This window comes from Eptatretus burgeri, chromosome 4, assembly GCF_056783735.1.
Source record: "Eptatretus burgeri isolate ZD-2024b chromosome 4, Ebu_testis_v1, whole genome shotgun sequence".
Taxonomy (NCBI): Eukaryota; Metazoa; Chordata; class Myxini; order Myxiniformes; family Myxinidae; genus Eptatretus; species Eptatretus burgeri.
The window spans coordinates 92,385,789-92,408,288 of NC_140964.1; the positions used below are offsets into that span (position 1 = coordinate 92,385,789).

General features: G+C 44.6%; 1 long non-coding RNA gene across 1 annotated transcript in view; it reads right to left on the minus strand.

The window, feature by feature from the left end:
• The window catches only part of LOC147028678 (uncharacterized), a 52,092-nt gene that overhangs the window by 1,965 nt on the left and 27,627 nt on the right, over window positions 1–22,500 (minus strand). The window contains exon 5 of the long non-coding RNA XR_015057660.1: window positions 1–788. This exon is cut by the window's left edge and continues 1,965 nt beyond it. This is a non-coding gene — a long non-coding RNA (uncharacterized LOC147028678). The remainder of the gene's footprint in view (window positions 789–22,500) is intronic.

Consider the following 22,500-nt stretch of genomic DNA (forward strand, 5'->3'; position numbering starts at 1 on the left):
TCACGAAGGTTTGAAGTACAAATCAAACATATTGTGTCCATCACGTTTCTGGCTGTACAACCCCGAGTAATCTTTACCTCTCGCCGTTTGCTGACGTCAGTCAACAAGGATGTGCTACCCTCCTCACAAACCAGCAATGTTATTTATGAGTTTCAGTGCCGTTATTTATGTGAAGCTCGGTACGTGGGCCGCACAACACTAAGATTGGCTGATCGGATCAAACAACACGTCCCCTTGGCGATTCGAAGAAAGATTGTGAGGGTTACAACACAACCAGTGCGAGCATGTAGAAATATCCAACAACCACCGGCCACTGTACCTGCTTCATCTACCATTGCACAGCACCTGGTTGTCAACCCTATCTGTGCAGACCAGTACAATGCACATATGTTCAGGATATTGAGCTGAGGTCAGAGCTCGTTTCATTTACGTATGTTGGAAGCAACCTTCATCCTAACCACCGATCCAATACTATGTTGTTGAAAGGAATTTGTACGATCTCTGTTTCTCTTTCAGCATGGAAACATCAAGGGAAGTAGAGTAACAAATGGTGAATGGACCTTTGGGGAAACCCATCCCCCTCTCTCCAGGATGTTGTTGCAAACGTCAATTATCGATGAACTCTGCTCCAGCCAATGGGAGCTCGAGGTGAAGATGATGAGCCGACCAATGGGCGTTCGGATTAACCGTGATGTCATTACGGTTGAACCAATCAGCGTCTACCTTACTGAGACCTGCGTATAAAGCACAGGCCTTCACTTCCTTCTTCACTTGCTGCGATTTTCACCCTGAAAAGCACAGCACAAAAAGCTTCGGTCACTATTATGTCGTGTTTGTTTGTATCCATATTAAAGTTCTGTAGTACCAAACATCTGTATATATATATATATATATATATATATATATATATATATATATATATATATATATATATATATATATATATATTTATATATATATATATATATATATTTATCTGTATACATAAACTGAAAAATAGGGTCAGTCTTGCACAGTCAATATAGACATGACGTAAATCTTCAGAGGCCATACAAAAGGGACACGAAACGGAATTTAAAACACTAAAATGATGCAATGAAGCATTGCTAGGTAAAATCATATGTACACTTCTCCAAAAAGATATCACCAGTCCATTTTACAATCGGCGGGGCATACATGGCAGCCCATTGTGGGCACAGGGGAGACCCCGGAGGCAACATCCCCTTCCCTCGAAATCCATACCTTTCTTTGCACACATAAGGATGCCTATAGTAACACAAAGGTAGTACAGGCACTTTTTAGCAACACGAGAAAGTGGAGAGGAAGACATGATCATAGTTTCTGTTAATGCGAGTGATGCTATGTGTAACTGCGGAAAGAAGGGAACATGGATTGCAGGGACAGCATTGTTGGCATCAAAATGGAGTCCCAAACTTCCAAACCTCTTGGATGAGCTGGGAGACAGTTCTTTAGGAGCGCATTCCAACAGTAGTTACAATGTACCCAACTGAGTGCCATGTTTTGTTCTTGTTCCACAGATCTCGTATGACACGTACGCCGGAGCTTATGAAACATTGTATGTAAGCACGTGATCGAGGTATATGAGGAAAAAGTGCATTGTAGAAGATAGGCTCATCGATAAATTTGGTGTTGTCGTGAGTCATATCTCGGCGCACCACTGAGGTTTCCAGGCTTGCAACAGGTCTTGGGAGGACAAAGGCAATGGAGAGATGTCCACATGTTGCAGGTCCATGAGAAAAAGTTCCTCATTTAAATCAAGCATGCCAACCATTTTCAGCAAATAATTGGCAGTGTGCCACCATGGCAGTGATATGGAAAAAAGAAAGCGATGGACAGTGGTGACTCAAAAGGCCATCAGTCGGCTGAGAATGTCAATGAGACCATGGCCACCATTTGCCAATACAAGGTAAAGGACTTCAGGCTTGACCCAATGTTTTCCACCCCAGAAAAAAAATTAAGCAGATGTCTTTGAATTGTCAGCAACAGTGCTTCAGGAAGGTGCAAGGTGATCATTTTGTGCCACAAGGAAGCCACCAGATTATTGATCACGAGGGCTCGACCTCTGTATGACAAGGTAAGTAATATTCCTCTCCGCTTCTCTTGTCTATAATCAATTTTGGTAACTATATTTAACCAGTTCTTCACCATAAAAGCTGAAGTGCCAATGTACACACCCAGATAATGGATGCCTTCCTTCTCCCACTGCAAGTCTCTGGGAAGATGAGGCAAACCAACAGCCAGGGTATGGCTAGTCCATAGAGCTTTACATTTATTCCAAATTATTACAGTTGTGCAAACTGAAGATAATTTTCCAAGTCATTCAGTAGCATGGTGACATCATCACGATTACGCACCACAACACACACATCAGCAGATGCCGAGATGACAATTGGCCTTTCAGTTGGCATCACGGGAAACCCTGGTAAACTAGCACGAAGGCGAATTAGGAGGGGTTCAATGCAGAGATAGGAAAGAATGCCTGATAACGGACACCCTTGGTGGACTCCTCTTCCAACCATCAATGGTGCACATCAGCTATTATTTGTTAACTTTAATGATGCTAAAAACATGATTGTACAACAATGAGACATGGGATATAAAAGTCGCCCCAAAACCAAACTGTTTTAAGGTATGGAATACATATTCATGGCTAATAGTAGCGAAAGCTTTCTCTTGGTCAAGTAAAAACAAGCCAGCATTCTGCTTTTGAAGAGAACAGACATCCCACAAGTCGCGAATTAAAAAAAAACATGTAATCATGAATCAACCAGTTTGGAATACAAAAAGATTAATCAAAGTGTATTAAAAAGCTAAGAAAAGGCTTTATGGGATTTACTAGGGCCTTGGAAAAGATTTTGTAATCCGCACAAAGCAGAGAAATAGGCCTCCAATTCTGTAAAGTCTGTAAATCTCCTTTCTTCGGGATAAGGCACATGACTGCACGACAACAACTTAGAGGTAATAAACCTTCATGCAAACTAAACCTTCAAACATCTAAAAGTGTTGGTCCGATCAAATCCCAGAATGCTTCATAAAATTCAACAGGTAAACCATCAAAGCTAAGTGCTTTATGATCATGAAGGTCATTAAGAGCTATTAAAAAAAGTTCATCTGCAGTAAAATCTTGCTCGAAGGAGCGTTGTTGTGATTCTTCCAATTGTGGTAGATTTTGGGTAAAATCAGACATTGCTCGTTCATTACTTTTCTTCATGGTAAAAACATTCTTGTAAAAATCCAGAATAAAACACTTCAACTGAGCATTGTTTCAATAATTTGTACATCACTTGAACGTAAGCTTAACAGCGAAAGATTAGACTTTGTAGTTTTTTTCAAAGTTACAAAAGTCTTTGCAACAAGTTTCTGAAGTGGACAGACCTTCGGGTTAGCACACGGGACAGAAGTGGACAAACTCGAAGTCGGGTTAGCACTCCGAGAGCATCTTCTTTCGTTCAACAGTTCAGTCGGGCTCGTTTCTCATAAAGCCGCTGGCATCGTACATCCTTTTCAATATTAATTGTGCTATCTTGTAAATTAAGGATTTCTTTCTTTAAAATACTTATCCTTGCTTGCTTCACATTAGTGAAGTTATTCCTATGTTGCTGACAGAAGACTCGGATTTGTGCCTTGATGTAATCCCACCATTGACAAAGATTTGTGAAATCGTTCCTTGATTCTAGAATTTGAAGCCAAAATTTTTTAAAAGATGATTTGAAAAAGGAATCATTTAAAAGAGAGATGTTAAAAGATCAATGAGAAGTATTCTTCTGAGGGCTAGGAAAAGAAAGACGCATTTTAATTAAAAAATGGTCAGAAAAAACAGAGGGCGTGATATCAGTACATGTTTTTATAAAGAGAGATTGATATAAAATTTATCAAACTTTGCAAGCGACAAGTTATTTAACAGACAACGGCACCAAGTAAATTGTTGAACGTTCCCGTGCTGTAGTCGACAAACATCACCAAGATCATATTGCGACAAAAGTGTGGACAAAGGCCGAGCACTAGCTGGATGAGGTTCCGGGCTGTTCCGATCTCTGACAGGGTCTAAGGTACAATTAAAATAACTTCATAAACACAATCACGTATAGGGGGCAAGATGATTAAGGAAGGTAAAGGATTCAGTGAAGAAGTTGCCCTTTCTGTGCTGTCACATGAGGCATAAACATTGACAATTAAGATCCACTAAAGGTTACATGTAAAATCAATTGCAGCTAAATATCCAGGTACAATTTCTTGAAAAACAAGAGAGGAGATGGGAAGGCGTTCAGAAATATAATAAAAAGCAATACCAGCAATCACGGAGGCCATGTTACTAAAAAACCAAGTTCCTTTCAACTTCAGCCTCCAGTCTGCCATGCAACTCGCAGTCGCCCGAGTTTCTTGTAAAAGAAGAATATCTACCTTTACATTATTAATTAACTGCATCGTTTGGACTTTACGTAAGGGATTACGCCCCCGTTTATATTCAAACCTGTTATGATCATGATAGAAAGGGAGGTTCAAGGAATGTTTATGTATTCAAATGCTTTCTTACTTAAAGTGTATTTTTTCAATCTCTTGCAAGAAGTGCGATAAATGGTAGCAGATTCTTAATTTGCGCTTTTTAGACAAGAGCACACAAGTTGGGGCAAAAAAAAAAATCATTTAGATTTTCTCACTTCTTACGAGTAGCTTTTTGTAAAAAAAAAAAAAAAAAAGTCTAAGATATCAGAAATAGAAATTTCCGTATCATCAAGATGACTATCTGGGGGGAGCTCCTCACCGAATGGACTCAACATCAAAGAAGAGCAACCGTCTGAATCATAGTCCTCATTTTCCTCAGGGCCTTCGCCCATTTGCTCAATATCCACGGTTGATTCAGGAGGGGGAACCAAAGATGCAGCAGGGACACACTCAGTGGTTACATCCGAAGATGTGTCATTAACTAGAATGATAGCGATGTTGTAATCTTTAGCAGAAGTACTGCAAGGTTGAGGTACCTCAGAGAGTATGGGGGTAAGTTCAGTCTAGGGGGGAATGGTAGTAGTAGTTGGAGGTTGCAAACCAGGGTGGGGAGGGAGTGGAGGAGGAGGAGGGGGCAGAGAAGGAGGAGCAGGAAAAGAAGAAGAAGGAGGAGGGGCAATGGGAGGAGGAGAGAGAGAAAAGAAAAGGGGAGGGAAAAGAGGAGGAGGGGCAAGAGGAGGGGCAAGAGGCAGATAGGGGGAACGGGAAGGAGGAAGGGAAGAAAGAGCTTTTTTGGGGGGGGGCGAGTAACATTAGTGTCATCAAACAGCATTTTAGAGGAACCAGGTGACTCAGAAGAGGAACCATCTGGTGAAACAGAAGCGCATGGGGTCTGTGTTGTGGGGAAAATACCCACAACCACCTGTGCAAAGGAACGAGGAGCCGCTGAAGCAGCAAGAATTTTCGATCCGGGCTCAGCGGTGTTTTGAGAAGGGGAAAGAGGGGTTTTTGTGCTTTTATTTATGGGAGCAGGAGCAGGTGCTTCATGGGAAGGTTCTGCTTCTATAATGGATGCATTATCAGGGACGGGGAGTTGTTGGGATGAGGAGCCTTCATTAACAGTTTTATTAACCTCCGCCATCGAAGATGGATGGAGGTTACTGTTTTCACCCGTCTGTTTGTTTGTTTGTGAACAGTATTACGGAAAAACTCCTCGACGGATTTCGACGAAACTTGGTGGGGGGTTAGGTATGGTCCAAGGATCATGCCATTAGATTTTGGACTTGGTCCAAAGTCCAATATGGCCGCTATGGCGGCCATTTTGAAAAAATATTTGAATTTTTGTTTTTGCATTTCCACATGTTTTAAGTGATTTCCAACCCCCCAAAAAATAAAAAAATTGTTAGAGAAAAAAAAACAAAATTTTGCAACTTTTTTGTTAAACAAAATTTCCATTTTTTTTTTGCATTTTTACATGTTATAAGTGATTTCCAACAAAAAACATGCCAAAATTATAATTGTGCTGATTTTGGAACTTCAGGTGGATATACCCACGTAAAATCAATTTCTGTCTCAAGGAATCTAGTTATGACGAATGAATTGAGTATGTAAAAGTTAAAAGTAAAAGGGAAAGTTGCAAACTATAACTCTGTGAGCACTGTTGACATCAAATTGAATGAATAGGATATCAGGTTCACTTGAGTAAAAAAAAGAAAAAAACCGTTTTTACAGCCATTTTTCCCTGCTGTGCAGGGGTTTGGCTTTTTCTTGAGGCAATGTTTTATGGCCGGATGCCCTTCCTGACGCCAACCCTGGTCGCCTCTTATGACACACAGGGATATGGTACACCTATTCTAACCGGGGCATACACCGGGACCAGTACACTGGCAGTCATTTCGCCGACCTCGGAAGGATGACAGGCTGAGTCAACCCCCTGGTGTTAATTCAGCAGCCAATGGGGCTTGAACTCAGGACCCTGGGATCCCAAGCCGCCACCCTAACCACTAAGCCAACACCAGGCTTAGGTTCACTTGAGTGACCAAGCAGTATTGGCGGCGGAGGTTTTTCACTCTACCGAGTGCTCCCCCTCTAGTTCGGCATGTCTTTCGGGTACGATCTTTTAACATGGCCAAATTCAACACAACTATAACACACAAGGGTTTCTGTATCGGCATATCCCATATAAGTATGTCCCTTGATTTTAAAGGGAAGGATTGCTTCACCACGATCGTGCCAATTGCCCACCCGCGCAGGATAGGGTTGCTCGCCAAACTCGATCTACCTAAGTAGCTGCGCGAATGGTCAACCGGGCGATCGTACCACGCCACAGGCCGACTCCGGACACGAACCGCTTAAGCAGTCCGTTCCCTGCTACAGTGATAACCGAGCGGTGTTATCGTCGGCCTTGACGGTTCTGATTAATTACCGGGATGTTGCACCCACTACGAACCCCTTACGTGATGCAAGATGGAGGGTCAATAAAAAAGAAAAAGAGACGAAGCAGAGAGGGAACAGTTCAACAAGCTAGCATTTTTATTCACTCACACACACACACACACACACACACACACACACACACACACACACACACACACACACACACACACACACACACACACACACACACACACACACACACACACACACAGCCATACAGTTAAAATGCACATAAAACAGTTAAAACAATAGAAGCAAATGCAGAGATACAACCGACTATGACCGACACACGGCAACACGTATGCAGTTCTACTTCACCCAGACTGGCGCCACCCACGGACATTTACACAAAAACCCCAAAGAAAAGAAAGAAAGAAAGAAGTCGCGACTTCACTTTTGTGGCTGGTGAGTCCCTCTCCCACGACTGTCAGCGTGGTCGCGCCTGGCTCCGACCTCTCTCACGGCCGGCCAACCCTCTCCGTCACTCCCCGTCCGGACACGCAGGTCCACCTCACAACTGGCGCTGCCGCGTCTCCCGTCCGTGCCTTCTTGACATGGCCGCTCGCCAAACCGCGGGCGCAGGACCTCTTCCCTTGACAAGACAAGCAGACCGGAAGCCTCGCAAACCAGATTCTCGAGCCAACTCGACCAACCGAAGACCCACTCTCGACCAACCAACCAACCGCAGACCAACTCTCGACAAAAACCCACCGAAGACCAACTCTCGACAAAAACCCACCAACAAGGTCCGTCCTGTCCGCCTTTTGTAGCGCGGGGCTCCGCCCTTCGTTCCGCCCCGTTTTCGGCTCCACCTTCCTTCGAGAAGGTTCCCGAAAAGAGGCGTGCGCTCTCGTTCCCCCCTCCCCGCGCCGTGCGGGGAGCGAGGAAAGTCAGTCTTGGCTCGGGGCCAGGGAATTATTCCCCCAAAAAGAGGCCCCCACCTTTTCTCACCTTTCACCCCCGGCTCAGATCGCACCTCCCACACCGAGCGCGGAGACTCAAACGGGAGAAACAGGCAGGGAAACCCACGCATCCTCGCAGTTCCCTCCTTGGTGCCTTTGTTTGCCGTTCGGAAGCGGACGTAGTGGCGAAGATGTGGTAGCATAGATGGTGGAGGTGGCGTGGTTGTAGTGTGGTTGGCGCTGTGATGGGGATGGCGTGGTTGTTGAGATGCTGTTTGTTTGAAATAAAAGATAGAACAGAAAAATGGCTAACTGGAGGATCGCAGCCCGAATGTATCACATAAATTCCCTCTATACAACGGGTTTGGGCTAACTACACATGTACCTATGGAGAATTCTCACCTGAGGGCCCTTTATGGTGTAATGCGAATTTCTACAGCCGTAACACGATAATGAATACTAAATAAATAAATAAATAAATAAACACGATTAACGAGTTATGCACAACACTATATCGGAACGGCCACCGCCTAAAGCAGAAAACATATCGAATAACGTCATAAGTGCTCTTCTCTCCCTCTCTCTAACTCGGGAATGGGTGGATGGGAGAACAAGAGGAGGGGTAGAGGGGTAGGGAAAGAGCAAAAAAAACTGTGCAGCAAGGTCGGGGAGACAAGACAGCACAAGGGACAACACAAAGTTCACACACACACACACACACACACACACACACACACACACACACACACACACACACACACACACACACACACACACACACACACACACACACACACACACACACACACACACACACACACACCGCCATGACACTAACACATACAGAACGAGAGAGAGTGACAGAGAGAACAAGATTTTGAAAGTTCTTTTTTTATAAAGGTAAGAAAATCACACAAGTCGTACAAATAACAATAAAACCATGACAATTATGAACATATGCAGCCCAAAAAAGTTCCACTCATGGCTCACACACTTTTGACAATTTTTTTATTTTAACACATCACTATCAAACTTATAAAAACCACCCTTTACACACCACCTTTGCACAAAGATTTGCAAATCATCTTTCCGTTGACAAAAAGAAAACTCCGTACGTATCCTTGACGTGACAAGAGCCTTAAAAACAATTATGACATCACAAAGAATATCAGGGTTTGCAAGGAGTTTTGCTTTCCTTGTCTTATAAATTGCCAGTTTTCCTCTATGAATCAGGAAATTGACAAGAGTGGTTTTTGGGCTCTTGTTACAACCAAGTGGCATTGCAAAAACAAACAATCGTGTGGAGAAAGAAAAGTTCATACTTTGAAACAGCGGTGATAAAAACTCAAAGAAAGAGGTGAGTCTTGCACAATCTACATGTGCACGGAAGACGTCTTCAGAGAGCATACAAAAAGGACATGCCGTTGTATTAGCTTCATTAAAATCATGTATTAAAGTATTGGAAGGCAGCACCATATGGGCAAGTTTCCAGTCAATATCACCGGTTCTTTTTACAATTGGTGAAATGTACATTGCAGACCATTGCGGATGAGAGAGGAACCCAGAAGGCAGTTTTCTTTTTTTCCATCGATCCCCAAATTTAGCTGGACATAGCAAGGGAAACCAGATTGAAATGCACAGACGATGGTGTCTTTTTTTCATCCTTACAATAAAAAGAAGAAGGACATAACGAAATAAATGTTGTGGTGTTATCAGCTGGCAAGTTGGAGCTAGCACAGATCTGTGGTGGTATACTGGTGTCAACAATGTTGGCAGTGAAAGCCAGGCCTAAGTGTCCAAACACACGCAGATTTCCTACAGTACCTCGGCTATGGACGTCAGGTCAGGTTAGATCTGTGACCTGCTACAGGTACCATGTAAACCTGTACTAACCTGTTCCATGGTCGGGTTGTCGGCGACCAAGCCGTCTCCTCCACCAGGTTTTCTGGTGAGGAGGGTGTTTGGATATGGACACCCAGCAGGATTAAAAACAAAACCTGTCAAAGGGCGGAGGAGCTCCTTGTGAGCAAACGGCCATCCATATCTAGTGCCCAACTGTGTCTGCGGACGTCCTCCTGCAGTTGGATTACTTTTTTATCAGGAGGTTGGTGGCAGGATTTGCACTCCGGCCACTGTAAAACGCTTCATTCCGCAAAACACAAAAACGCAAAAAAATCTGAAAACCCACTCCGTGGGAGTACCTTCTGTGTAGCTTCCCTTCGCAGGGCAGCTCACCGGATGACGGGATTGGGGCAGTCTTCGGGACCCCCAATCTTTGATAATTATAGGAGGAAAACCACGGGGTAACATCCCTGGGTCAGATTGCGGGAGAGTGTGTCGGAGTGGTGCTGAGGTGTCGTCCACCAGACGGCAGTCTCCTTGGGTTAACCTGAGGCGGTCCCTTCGGGTGGGTGCCTGGAATGTCCTATCCCTAAGAGAGGATGATCACCTGTCTCTGTTATCATCTGAGCTCAAGCGTTTGGACATCGGGATTGCAGCTCTCTCTGAGGTTCGGAGACTGGATTGCGGCGAGATAATGGTGGGTGGTTAAACCTACTATTGGTCAGGTTGCTCTGATGGTTACCATACCCAAGGAGTTGCTGTAGCTGTGTCCAATAAGCTGACCCCAATGATAATTACTTGCTCTGCCACATGCACAGATTTATCCCCTCTCGTGTTCAGTTGTCCTACCCTTCCTCCCGCCCTTGGTTTACTAAAGCTTGTGGCGAGGCAGTTCTCCTGAAACAACTTGCCTTTGCCTCATGGAAAGCAAACCCAACTGAGGGCAATCTCAGTTCCTTCCATAAAGCTCGGAACAAGTGTGTATCCACCCTCAGGAGAGCCAGAAAACAACATCTTTCTCATCTCAAGTCTGAACTCTCAAACCTCTCTCCCTCCTCAAAATCCTGGTGGCGTTTAATCAAATCTGTTTCTGGTGTATGTTCCCCCTCCATCCCTCCCTGACCTCAAATGGCCGCACTGCTGATTCCACACGTGATAAAGCTGAATGTCTAAACTCAGTGTTTGCAGCTAAATCTTGTGTCCTAAACCCATCACTTTCTCTACCCACTTTACCCAGTCGCACCCAACTGTCCCTGGACTCTGTATCCTTTTCTCCTGACAAGGTGGAGAGCTTGCTTTCAAACCTCGAGTCAGATTCTGCAACCGGTCCAGACGGCATCAGCCCACGTGTCCTCAAAGCCTGCTCTTCTGCTCTTGCTCACCCTCTCTCTGTTCTATTCACCCTCTCATTTGCCCAAGGTCATCTGCCATCTGCTTGGAAATCTGCTAACATCACTGCCCTGCATAAAAAAGGTGCAAAAACAGATCCCTGTAACTACAGACCAATCAGCCTTCTCCCAATCATCAGCAAGGTTATGGAATCCATCATCGCTTCAGACATGAAATCCTTCCTCTTCTCCAATGGCTTGATGTCCGATCATCAATTTGATTTCAGACCAGGTCACTCTACCCTGGATATGCTGCTTGTGCTCTCCCATCAATGGATGGAGGTCCTCAATGCCAGACAAGAAATCCGAGCCGTATCCCTGGACATATCACGTGCTTTTGACACAGTCTGGCACCCTGCCCTACTCACCAAACTCTCTTCCCATGGTATTCAAGGCCATCTCCACTCATGGCTCGCAGACTTCCTCTCCTGTCGCAGTCAACGTGTGGCCCTAAATGGAGTTCTTTCATCCCCTCTTCCTGTGCAGGCTGGAGTTCCTCAAGGTGGCGTTCTGGGCCCTGTTCTTTTTCTGGTTTTCATCAATGATCTCTCGGACTCTCTGGAAAATCCTCTATTTCTCTTTGCCGACGACTCCACCCTCTGCCGTACCATCTGTCATCCCTCAGACCGGCAAGCAGCAGCTTCTTCGCTCACTGCAGATCTGGATAAAATCACAAACTGGTCCAACACGTGGAACATGTCTTTCAATCCAGATAAACCTCACACTCTTACTATGTCTCCTCGAAAGGATCGTTTAGAACCCCCCCCCCCCCCTCATCCACTTTCTCAACAATCCTCTGGAAGAAGTCTTTTCTTTCAAGTTTCTGGGTCGCACTATCTGCCATGACCTTTCCTGGGAAAGTCACATTTCCAACCTCGCCTCAAAAGCCAGTCGCCGACTGGGAATCCTCCGTCATGCAAAGTCCTTCCTCGGCCCTCTTGAGCTCCTGACCACTTACAAAGCTTTTGTCCATAGCCTGATGGAGTACTGCTCTCCGCCCTGGGGTGGTGCTCCTGCCTCCCACCTTTCTCGGCTTCACGCTGTCGAAACCAGGGCATTTAAGATCATCGGCATCTCCCGCAATGAAGCTGAGTCTTTGGGCCTCTCACTCAATCACCGCAGGTTGGTCGGTGGTCTTTCTGTCTTCTACCGACTCCTCTCCAGCCTTGCCCCCCTGCTCTCTCTGCGATTTGTCCCCACCACATTTCCACAGGGCGCTCAAGGTCCGCCAACAACCCCCTTCTGGTAAAAATAGCAAAATCACGAATCACTGCTCATCTTCACTCTTTCATTCCTCTTTTTTCCCGCCTTTGGAATAAACTTCCTCACTCTATTCTTTCCCATTCTTCCCTCCAGGCTTTCAAAACAGCTGTTCACCACCACCTCTTATCATCCCCTATCAAAATCCTCGATCTTTTCTACCCCCGATAATCCACCCAAACCCACTTCCTTCAATTCCCCTGCTTTCCTTCCTGAAAGTCCCTGTAATGTCCATCTTCTCTTCGCCATGTTCCCCGTCCCATCCCCATCCCTCTCCCTTCCACAGTTCACCGAATGTGTCTGTTCCCCACTGTTTTGTCCCTCCCATTCCCGCCCCTCTTGTCTCATGCCCCCTTGCTGTGAGTTGTGTGTTAGCTCTCATACGAGCCTCGACAAGGTATACAAAAATTTTTTTTTGAGGTAACACCGATCAACGAGCGTATTATGAGATTAAGGATTCGTCACTCCTTAGGTGTCATTTCCCTGGTCTCTGTTTATGCTCCGACTGAGGCGAGTGATCTCACCGTGAAGGACACATTCTACGCCACGCCCGAGTCTGTGGTTGATCAGTGCCCCAGACAAGATACACTTCTAGTCTTGGAGGATTTCAATGCATCGATGGAACTGATAGGGATGGTTATGAGGTGTTTGTTGGTCCCCATGGGTCAGGAACTATGAACCAGAATAGCACTAAGTTCCTTGACTTTGCAAGAAGTCATGGACTTAGAGTGGCTGGTTCATGGTTTCAGCGCCCACAAGCTCATCGCTGGACTTGGTATTCCAACGCTGGCGGTGTGGCAAAGGAGATTGACCATGTCCTCATTGACGGTCGTTGGAGGATGATCCAGAACTGCAGGGTCTACCGGAGTGCTCAGTTCCTCAATACTGACCACAGGCTTGTTGTAGCAACTCTAAAGCTGCACCTTAAATCCTGGAGAATGGTACCATCCCAGCCCAGGCTAGATGTTGGCAAGCTCAGGGATGAGAGAGTAGCTGAGGAGTTTGTGAACAGGCTGAGTGGACACTTGGGGGGTCTGGGTGCATTGGGGGGGGCGTCCTGAAGAGTTGTGGAGTGCCTTCAAGACCACCGTCGTTGATGTTGCCGGTGGATGCCTTGGAACTCACCGCAGGGCAAAGAAGAATTTTGTCTCTCAAGGGACACTGGATACCATTGACCAGAGTCGCAGGGCCAGGCTGAATGGCAGAGCTGAGCTGTTCAGGGAGCCGAGGCGTAAAACTGTACGTGCACTGAGGGTGGACAAGGAGGCCTATGTGCGAGGAATCTGTGAGGGGGTAGAGCATCACCTGTGGACAGGTGATTCTCGTCCCGCTTATAGGGGAATTCGCGCATTACGTTCATCCAAGCCCATCCCTCGGAGCACTGCAGTTAGAGCAAAGGGTGGAAGGCTCTTGACAGAGGAGTCTGAAGTGAAGGCCCGCTGGGCCGGTTACTTTGAGCGGTTGTACCAGGCTGATCCCCCAGCTGTCGAGTTGGACGTCAAGGGTGTTACAATCCCTGTTGCTGACCCTCGAATCAACTGTGGTCCACCTTCGCTTGTGGAAACACGGGCTGCGGTGAACCAGTTGAAACGGGGCAAAGCTCCAGGGATCTGTGGCATCCATGCTGAACTTCTCAAGGCTGGTGGAAATGCTGCACTCGTGTCGTTGCATGCAGTTTTGTGCTCTGCCTGGAACACAGGAATCATCCCAACTGATTGGAAGAGGGGCCTTGTTGTTCCTCTCTGGAAAGGGAAGGGTGATCGCCAAGACTGCAACAACTACCGAGGGGTGACGCTGCTCTCAGTGCCGGGCAAGGTCTTTGCTCGGATAATCCTTGATAGGGTTCGCCAGCATCTGCTTGAGCACCAGCGTCCAGAGCAGTCAGGCTTTACATCAAAGAGGTCAACTATCGACCGTATCCTTGCTCTTCGTGTCCTCACGGAACGCAGATGAGAGTTTCGGCAGGGGCTGCTTGCAGCCTATGTTGATCTCTGCAAAGCGTTCGATTCAGTGAATCGGGATGCCCTCTGGAGGATTCTTGGTATTCGTGGGGTGCCACCAAAACTGATCGATCTGATGTCTGAACTCTACTCTGGTACTGAGAGTGCTGTGAAGTGTGGTGGTGCCATCTCTGTCTTATTGCCAGTTGTTACTGGAGTTCGTCAGGGGTGTGTACTGGCCCCCACACTTTTCAGCACTTGTATGGACTGGACTTTAGGGAGGATGTCGGAGAGATCAAGCTGCGGTGCATCGTTTGGGAATGTCAAGATCTCGGACCTTGATTTTGCAGATGATGCAGTCATCTTTGCGGAGGCTTTAGACATCCTTTTGGGGGCCCTCGAGGTGCTGAATGAGGAGTCGGAGCCGCTGGGATTACGGGTTTCTTTGGTCAAAACTAAGATCCAGGCTTTCAGTGACATCTTTGATGCTGCTGTCCTGTCTGTGTCTGTTTGTGGTGAGGATGTTGAGGTCGTGGAGAGATTCACTTACCTTGGTAGTGATATTCATGTCTCTGCTGGCTGTGAGTCAGAGGTCAATATACGTCTGGGTCGGGCCTGGGGAGTCATGGATTCACTGGATCATGGGGTATTGCGCTGCCGGTACCTGTGCGGGAGGACAAAGTCCGAGTCTTCAGGTCCTTGGTACTTCCAGTCTTGCTCTATGGATGCGAGACTTGGACTATGACCAAGGATCTGAGGCGGAGACTTAATTCCTTTGGTACCAGGTCTCTTCGGAGAATCCTTGGCTATCGCTTGTCGGATTTTGTGTCCAATGAGTGGTTGCTGAGAGAGACTCGGATGAGATTTGTTACCTGCATAGTCCGTGAGCGTCAGTTGCAACTGTATGGACATGTGGCTCATTTTCCTGACGCTGATCCTGCTCACCAGATTCTCTCAGCGGGAGAGTCTCGTGAGTGGAGGAGGCCAGGGGGCCGACCACGTTCCTCGTGGTTGCAGCAGGTTGACCATCATCTCAAGGAGATGGGGATGGGCCTGGCATCTGCCTGGGGGATGGCCAGATGGAGGCCCCTGGAGTACCGGCGGAAAGTGGACGCAGTGACGCGCTGTTCTGGCACATGCTCCCATACCTGACCTGACCTCGGCTACAGTTTTCAAATATCTGATGCCAATTTTACTTGAAGATGTCCTGCGGAGAACCAACTGTTGCTGTTGCAATCACAAAGGTCCCAAGTTATGCTTACACTCAAAAAACTTACACTTACACGAAGGTACGTGAGCGAGGAATTTCAGGAACGAGAACGTTATAGAATAATGGTTCTTGAAGAAACCTTTCGCTGTTAAAGGTCTCCATTTTACAAGTTGTTTTGATGAATTGCCAAACATGCAGAACACTTTGGTAGAAATCAGGGAGCAGCGATACATCTACATGTTGTAGTTCAACAACAAAAAAAAAGAGATCACGGCTGTGGCCCAGCATGCCGGCTTGTTTCAGTAGGTAGTTCGTAATAGATTTCCAGGGCAAGGCCTTGTCATGGAAGTACTTAGTGTCCACTCAGGGATCAGCACATCAAAGGAGAATATTTATTCACGTACGTGGAGGAAGAACACGAATAGCATTCAATGAACTTCACTAACAGGAGCTTAAGAGTAATCTCTCTTACACAGGAGCAAGGATGGGTGGAGGGATGAGATGGGCAACACACAAGATAGAAGAAAAACAATGTCACAGCCTGAACTTCCCCATAGATATTGAATTAAATAAAACTGAGTGCGGCTAGTCCTCATAGAAGACGAGAAAGGGTTCCCATAGAAATAAAACGGGAGGGGAACATATCAGGTGGTTAGGCAAGTGAGACCTGTAACTGACCTCAGCTCAACCAATCAAAATAAAGCACAAGCAACTCTCAAGGTTTCAGAAAGGAGTGAAAGAGTTGAATGCTTTCAGCTGCCAAAAAGAACAAAGGGACTCAGCATCTCTGTTATCACTTTTGGCATGCTTCCCAGACAGTCTCTGCCTTGCGAACATAAATTACAGATTGATTACAACATTATTTGAGCAGGCAAACGGCCCACAGAGCCACTGAACATTACAGATTGAATGAAGTAAAATGGATTTGTGTTATATATCAGGTAACAAGTTATATCTTATATTATATATTGAGATGTTTAAGTGATATAATTGAGGTTGCCTGGAGCTCATTCAGTGTATCCAAGTAATAGGGTTTTATTACTTTCACAGATACATGTTGAATCAATAGCAAGCTCATTAATTACTAAGGACAGAAAAATAAGAAGACATGGGTGATTACATAATTTCTTATGGATTCTCCTTTAGCCATGATATGAGTTCTATTAATACGAGTTATATCAAGGTGAGTTCAATTAATATTCAGTGATTAAATGAGATTATAGATGAGATATTAAATGAGATTACAGTTCTTATTAATGTGCATGTTCAATCAGATTGATTACAAAATTACTAAAAGAGAAAATCCACCTCTGCAGCCTCCAGGAACAGAGAGCGGCGAATAGCAAAGATGCTATCAGTTAAAAGCTAGATGGTATAGCCAGTAAGCATTGGTTGTATTATTTGTGGATAAGCATTAGTAAATGCCTATAAATGAATGATTAAAATTGACGGTTACATGTTGTACGCACGAATCGGTGAATTGTATTATGAACTGCTTGATGTAATGAGCTACTTTTGACTGTGGATGCTGATATTGTACTGTAAACTGCCTGGTGAGATTCGTGAAGATGCTGGAACGTTCTGAGATTAAACTTCCAGGATGGACGAGAATCGCATTTGCTGGAAGGCACGGGGCCATTCTGTGTTACTATAATATACGAGGGGCAGTCAATGTCACCTTAAATGGTGATATAAATTTGAGAATGTAATGTGAGTAGTTGTCGATGACATATGTTATATCTATGGGTAAGAGTCATGTTTTGCCCGTTTCAGGTCTGGCAACATTGAGTGTATGTTTATCGCTGCAGCGAGTGTACAACTGGGACAGGAAGTTTAAAAGTGGAGTTCTTTCAGTTTGGGTGTGAGTTGTCTTGGCACCTATCTTGCAGACACTTTTATTTGCAGAACCCCAGCACATTGTGAATAATATGATGTGCTGAACCATAGTTTATGTTCAATTTGGAGACCACTTCATCCAGCATAATGTGACAGTTTTCCCTTAGCACACGCTCAACTCCTGCAACCATTTCTGGTGTGTCAGCTTTGTGAGGCCGGCCCGAGCAAGCAGCGTCTGCCACACTGGACACTCCACTTTTAAACTTCTTGTTCCAGTCGTACACCTGCTGCAGCAATAAACACACGTCACCATATTGCATTTTCATTCTGCAATAGATTTCACTGCGATTCACTCCCTCACTTCCTAAGAAACGGATGACAGAACGTTTCTCCTCTCTGGTGCATGCTTCTAAGGGAGCCACCATCTCGCAACTGCTCTACTGACGTCATACGCTCAATGTTGCAGGATCCAAAACAGGCAAAATATGACTCTTACCCATATCTGTATATAACATATGTCGTCTGCAACTACACACTCTCTATCAGTGGAAGGCAAATAATCTCTAGTTTAAGGCAGTGCTTGCCATCCCAAAAAAGTCAAGCAAACATCTTCGAATTGAGGAGACCAATGTTGCAGGTGGCTGCAAATCAATCATTCTGTGCTATAACAGAGAGGCCACCAGATTGTTAATGACCAGGGTTCGACGTCTGAAAGACAAGGTAGCCAAAATCACTCTCCATCTATTCAATTGATTTTTAATTTTGTGGAGCAACCTATCCCAATTAGCTTCGGACAAAGCCAGGGGTACCAAGATAAACACAGAGGTACTTCACACCTTTTTCCCCCATGTCAAATTCATCAGGAGATTTGGAAGGCCAGAAAGTGTCGTACTGCCAACCCAAACTGCTTTACATTTGGCCCAATTAATTTGTGTCATACAATGCTCAAGAATAGGTACGTAGGCACGAACAATATTGCCATGTCATTATTGCTGTGAACAGTGATACAGACATCATCCGCACAAGCCAAAATAACAACGGGCTTTTCTGTTGCACTCACTGAAAAGCCCATAAGAGAAGATTGTAAACAAATCAAAAGGGGCTCAATAAAGAGAGAATACAAAATTCCAGAAAAGGGACAACTTGGCCGAATTCACCTCCAAATCCACGAAGCTGAACAGAGACCATCATTGACTTTGATCAAGCGAAATATGTGATTATATAACAAAGCTACATGAGAAATAAAAGCCCCAAAACCAAATTGTTTCAAAATATGAAACAAATGTTCATGCAGTCCGATGGATATTCGCATATTTGGGGCCGAATTGTGCACATTGTGCTACAAACATGAAACTTGGCACAATTGTTCACTATGGTCAACTGAATGATTTCAGATATGGAGCCACGAGGGCAAACTACTTTATACATACTTTTTGAAAGTGGTTATATGATGAATGGTGATTGCCTATACGGAGTCAGCTTTCGACTTTATTGGCTCAGTTTGTAATTCTACTTGGAGGCGTGCATATGGAAATGGCTTTCCTCAAAGTTATTGGAGACTGGCTAACTGATGGTGGCTGGTAAGAGTCACTTGTTGAGGCAGACTGCAAACAGATAGAGAGGCAGACATCACCTGGCACTGAAAACTCTTTCCTCAAAGCAAGCTATGTGACTCGGACATGCTTTGCACACCAAGTAAGTGCATGCGCTCTCTACAGTCTCATGCAGAAGGCATATGAAAGATACCTTATAATGCAGCCACAAGAACAAGAACCACTTTCTTTGGATGCCAGGTGTGTTTGAAAATGTGCAAGTCCAACCTTCAATTTCTGGTGGATTGCCCTTCAATTGCAGCTATTGCTGCTCACATTCGTCAGATCTCTATGTTAAGGAAACTTCACTTTGTATGTGAAGGTAAAAATTGCTATGATCCCTTGGTTCTTTGCCTTGGACCACCACAATTATGCCAGATGGATGGCAATTTACGAGACATGACCACTTTGCATGAGCCTCACCCAGATGTTGCAGCAGAATTCAGCATTGGCTGAATGTTCTCAGTGTTAGGAAAGGCACTTTGTTGTTCAAAAATCTCGTCAGGTGTTTTCAAAGATGGCTATAGACCATGTTCATGAGCAGAACAACGCAGATGACAAAGGCTATGGAGGAGCAGTAGGCTTGACTGAAAATCCAGCAGCACTTCGTAGGTGGATGATAGGTGGGCCTGAATTGTCAAGACTAATTCAGGAGTTTCATACTGTACTCAAGTCTGACAGGCCAAGCTCTATTGCAGATATGTCTGCACCATGAACAGACAAAAAGTGTTTAAAATGCTTTCCACAAAGATGTGAGAGTTCTTTGGTTAGAATTATTGCAGAGTGGAAACCCTTTCATGGAAAATAGTGATGACCTGCTTGTTCTGCACAACAAGAGCATTGTTGATGGTGCCATCATTGAAACTGTATACTACAACCATACCATTGGCCTGGAACAGTTTCGTCGTTTTGTGCAGGAGAGGCTTTTGGAGCAGACAAAGGCCTCATCAGATCCAATCAAAAGGAACAACCTGCCACTCATGTCGTGTCAAAATGCAAATAAAAGTTCAAATTATTGAAATTGACAAACCTCAGGAGCGACTACAGCTTATTTTCTCGACTTTGTATTGCACGTCAGACAAAAGATGGCCATTTGGAAGAATTTTTCAAGTATGAAAACCATCTATTTCAAATCAGGGCAAACTGCGCTCTTGTGATAAATCAGACTTGTTATATTGCTTTGAAGACTTGTCAGACTTGCCCAGATATAGGACACCAAATGTAGATGTCATCATAATTGATGGTGCAGAACTGTTTTTTTTTGTCAGAACTGGTCATCAATATTGACAGCCCTGAAAAGCAGATAATAAGTACCCTCGGCACTAGTGTCTACTGCAAGTACTCATGTAATACATCTGCACTTTCATCGTGCAGTCATGAAGAAGCACATTCCAGAATTATGGTTCATTTGGCAGATGCCTCCAGCCACTATGAGAGAATACTCATAAAGACTGTCGACACAGATATTGTTCTGTCTGTGTCTGCAATGGCCCATTGTCAAGTTAGAGCTATGGGTGGCATTTGGTGCTGGTAAAAAATTTCGATTCATTGCTGTGCATGAAATTTCACAGTCACTTGGGGCACATAGATCAAAGTGCCTGCCAATTTTTCACAGCCTGACTGGGTGTGATATTGTCTCCTTCAATGAAATTGGCAAAAAGAAAGCATAGCAGGTTTGGCAAGGGTACCCTGATGTCACTGCTAATTTTTGAAGCTCTCATGTGCTCCGGCTGAAATTTAAGATGCTGATTTAGCTGTCGTCGGACGTTTTGTGGTACTGTTGTATGATAAAACTAGTGATCAGCCAGATGTAAATGGAGATCGGATGCAGATGTTTGCACAGAAATGCAGATCCTTAGATTCCATTCCACCTCCAAGTGCAGCAATGTTGCAACATCTCAATGAGGCAGTTCTGCAAGGAGGCCATATTTGGGGGCAGCATTTACTCCAGATCCTGAAATGCTGGAGCTGAGCAAATGGGGATGGAGAATAAATTCCAATAGAAAATGGGAACCTTTGTGGACTTCACCGCCCCAAGTCTCACACTATTGCCAGGAGCTGCTGCACTGTGGATGCAAAAAATGATGCAGAGGGAACTGCAAATGCTTCAGAGCTGGACTGAAGTGCACTGCACTTTGCAAATGCAGTGGTGATTGCCAAAGTGAACAATGAATGAGATGCCAGATCTGTGTTCGGTGCTGGGAGATTATTAATGCTGTTTATAGGTAAGGAATTGATACCTTCATTCCATAAAAGAGTTGCAGTTCTGCAAGGAACAAGTAAGTAAACATATTTCTTGCCAATTATAATCAATGTTCATCTCTTCGAGACAGTTTTCATGACTCAAAATGCAAAGATGTCTGCTACACATGTCAGCTGATCACAAAATGAATGTATTTCCTTTGTTTGGGTTGATATATCTTACTAACCTTTTAGGCACATTAATCCAATAATACTGGTTTGGTGATGTGAAGCCTTCAAAACCCATTTTTTATTCTTTCTGAGGCATTTTCAAATGACATTGCTTCTAAGACAGAGAAACTGCCAATATTGGAGTGATGACGTAATCGCAGAGGCAGCCATTTTGAATAATGCCTTAAAAACATGTTCAGTCATTTTTGCAAGTGGTTCCATCTCTATAATTGGTATCCAAATAAAAACCAATCATGGTGTTAAATTTTACATTTGTTGCATAATTTTGCGACATAATTGCTGTACGAATGGTTAACAGAAACAAAACCCTTTTCTTGATCAACAAAGAGGAGACCAGTATGTTGTTGCGGAATTGCACATATATCCTGCAGGTCTCGTACCAAACAAATGCTATTGTGCATAGATCTATGCTTAACACAACACGATATTGATCCTGATGTATGACTGTGCTTAAAACAGACTTTTCACGGTAAACAAGCGCTTTGGTAAAAAAAAAACATCTCATAATCCATAGAGAGGAGAGAGATTTGGCACCAATTATGTATCGGTTGCAGATCCTTTTTCTTAGGGATAAAACATACGACTGCATGTCGACAACTGAAGGCCAACAAGCCCTCAAGGAGGCTGTATAAAGACTGAAAGCAAAGCAGGTCACAACAGGTTCCAAAAAGTTGTGCAAAATTCGGCTGGTGACCCATCAAAACCAAGAGCCTTGTGATCAGTAAGATCATCCAGTGCAGTTTTAAGTTCACCGAGAGTAATGACCTCATCCAGGAAGAGTCGCTGATGCTCAAGTATCTGCGGTAAATTGGTTGTAATATACTGCATTGCGGGCATATCATCAGACTTAAAGGAAAGCACATTCTCAAAATAAGAATGAACAAATTGGACAATTTCTGTACTATATCTGACAATATCCTCATCGTTAGACCGAAGACTAAGCATTTGCTGGCTCACCTTAGTCGTCTTCTCAAAATTAAAGAAATCTTTACAAGTGTCCGAGGACAGTAAACCATTATGCCAGTTTCTCTAATTAATTATTTAAGCAGAGCTTGTTTTTCATGTCGGAGTTGAAACTGCTTAGAGTCGCTGAGGGCCTCCCTGTAGTTGAAGAATCTCTCGTTTCAAGGCATCGAGACATAACTGTTTACTTCGAGAGCAATTGGTTTTGTATTGCTGACAGAAAACACGGATCTG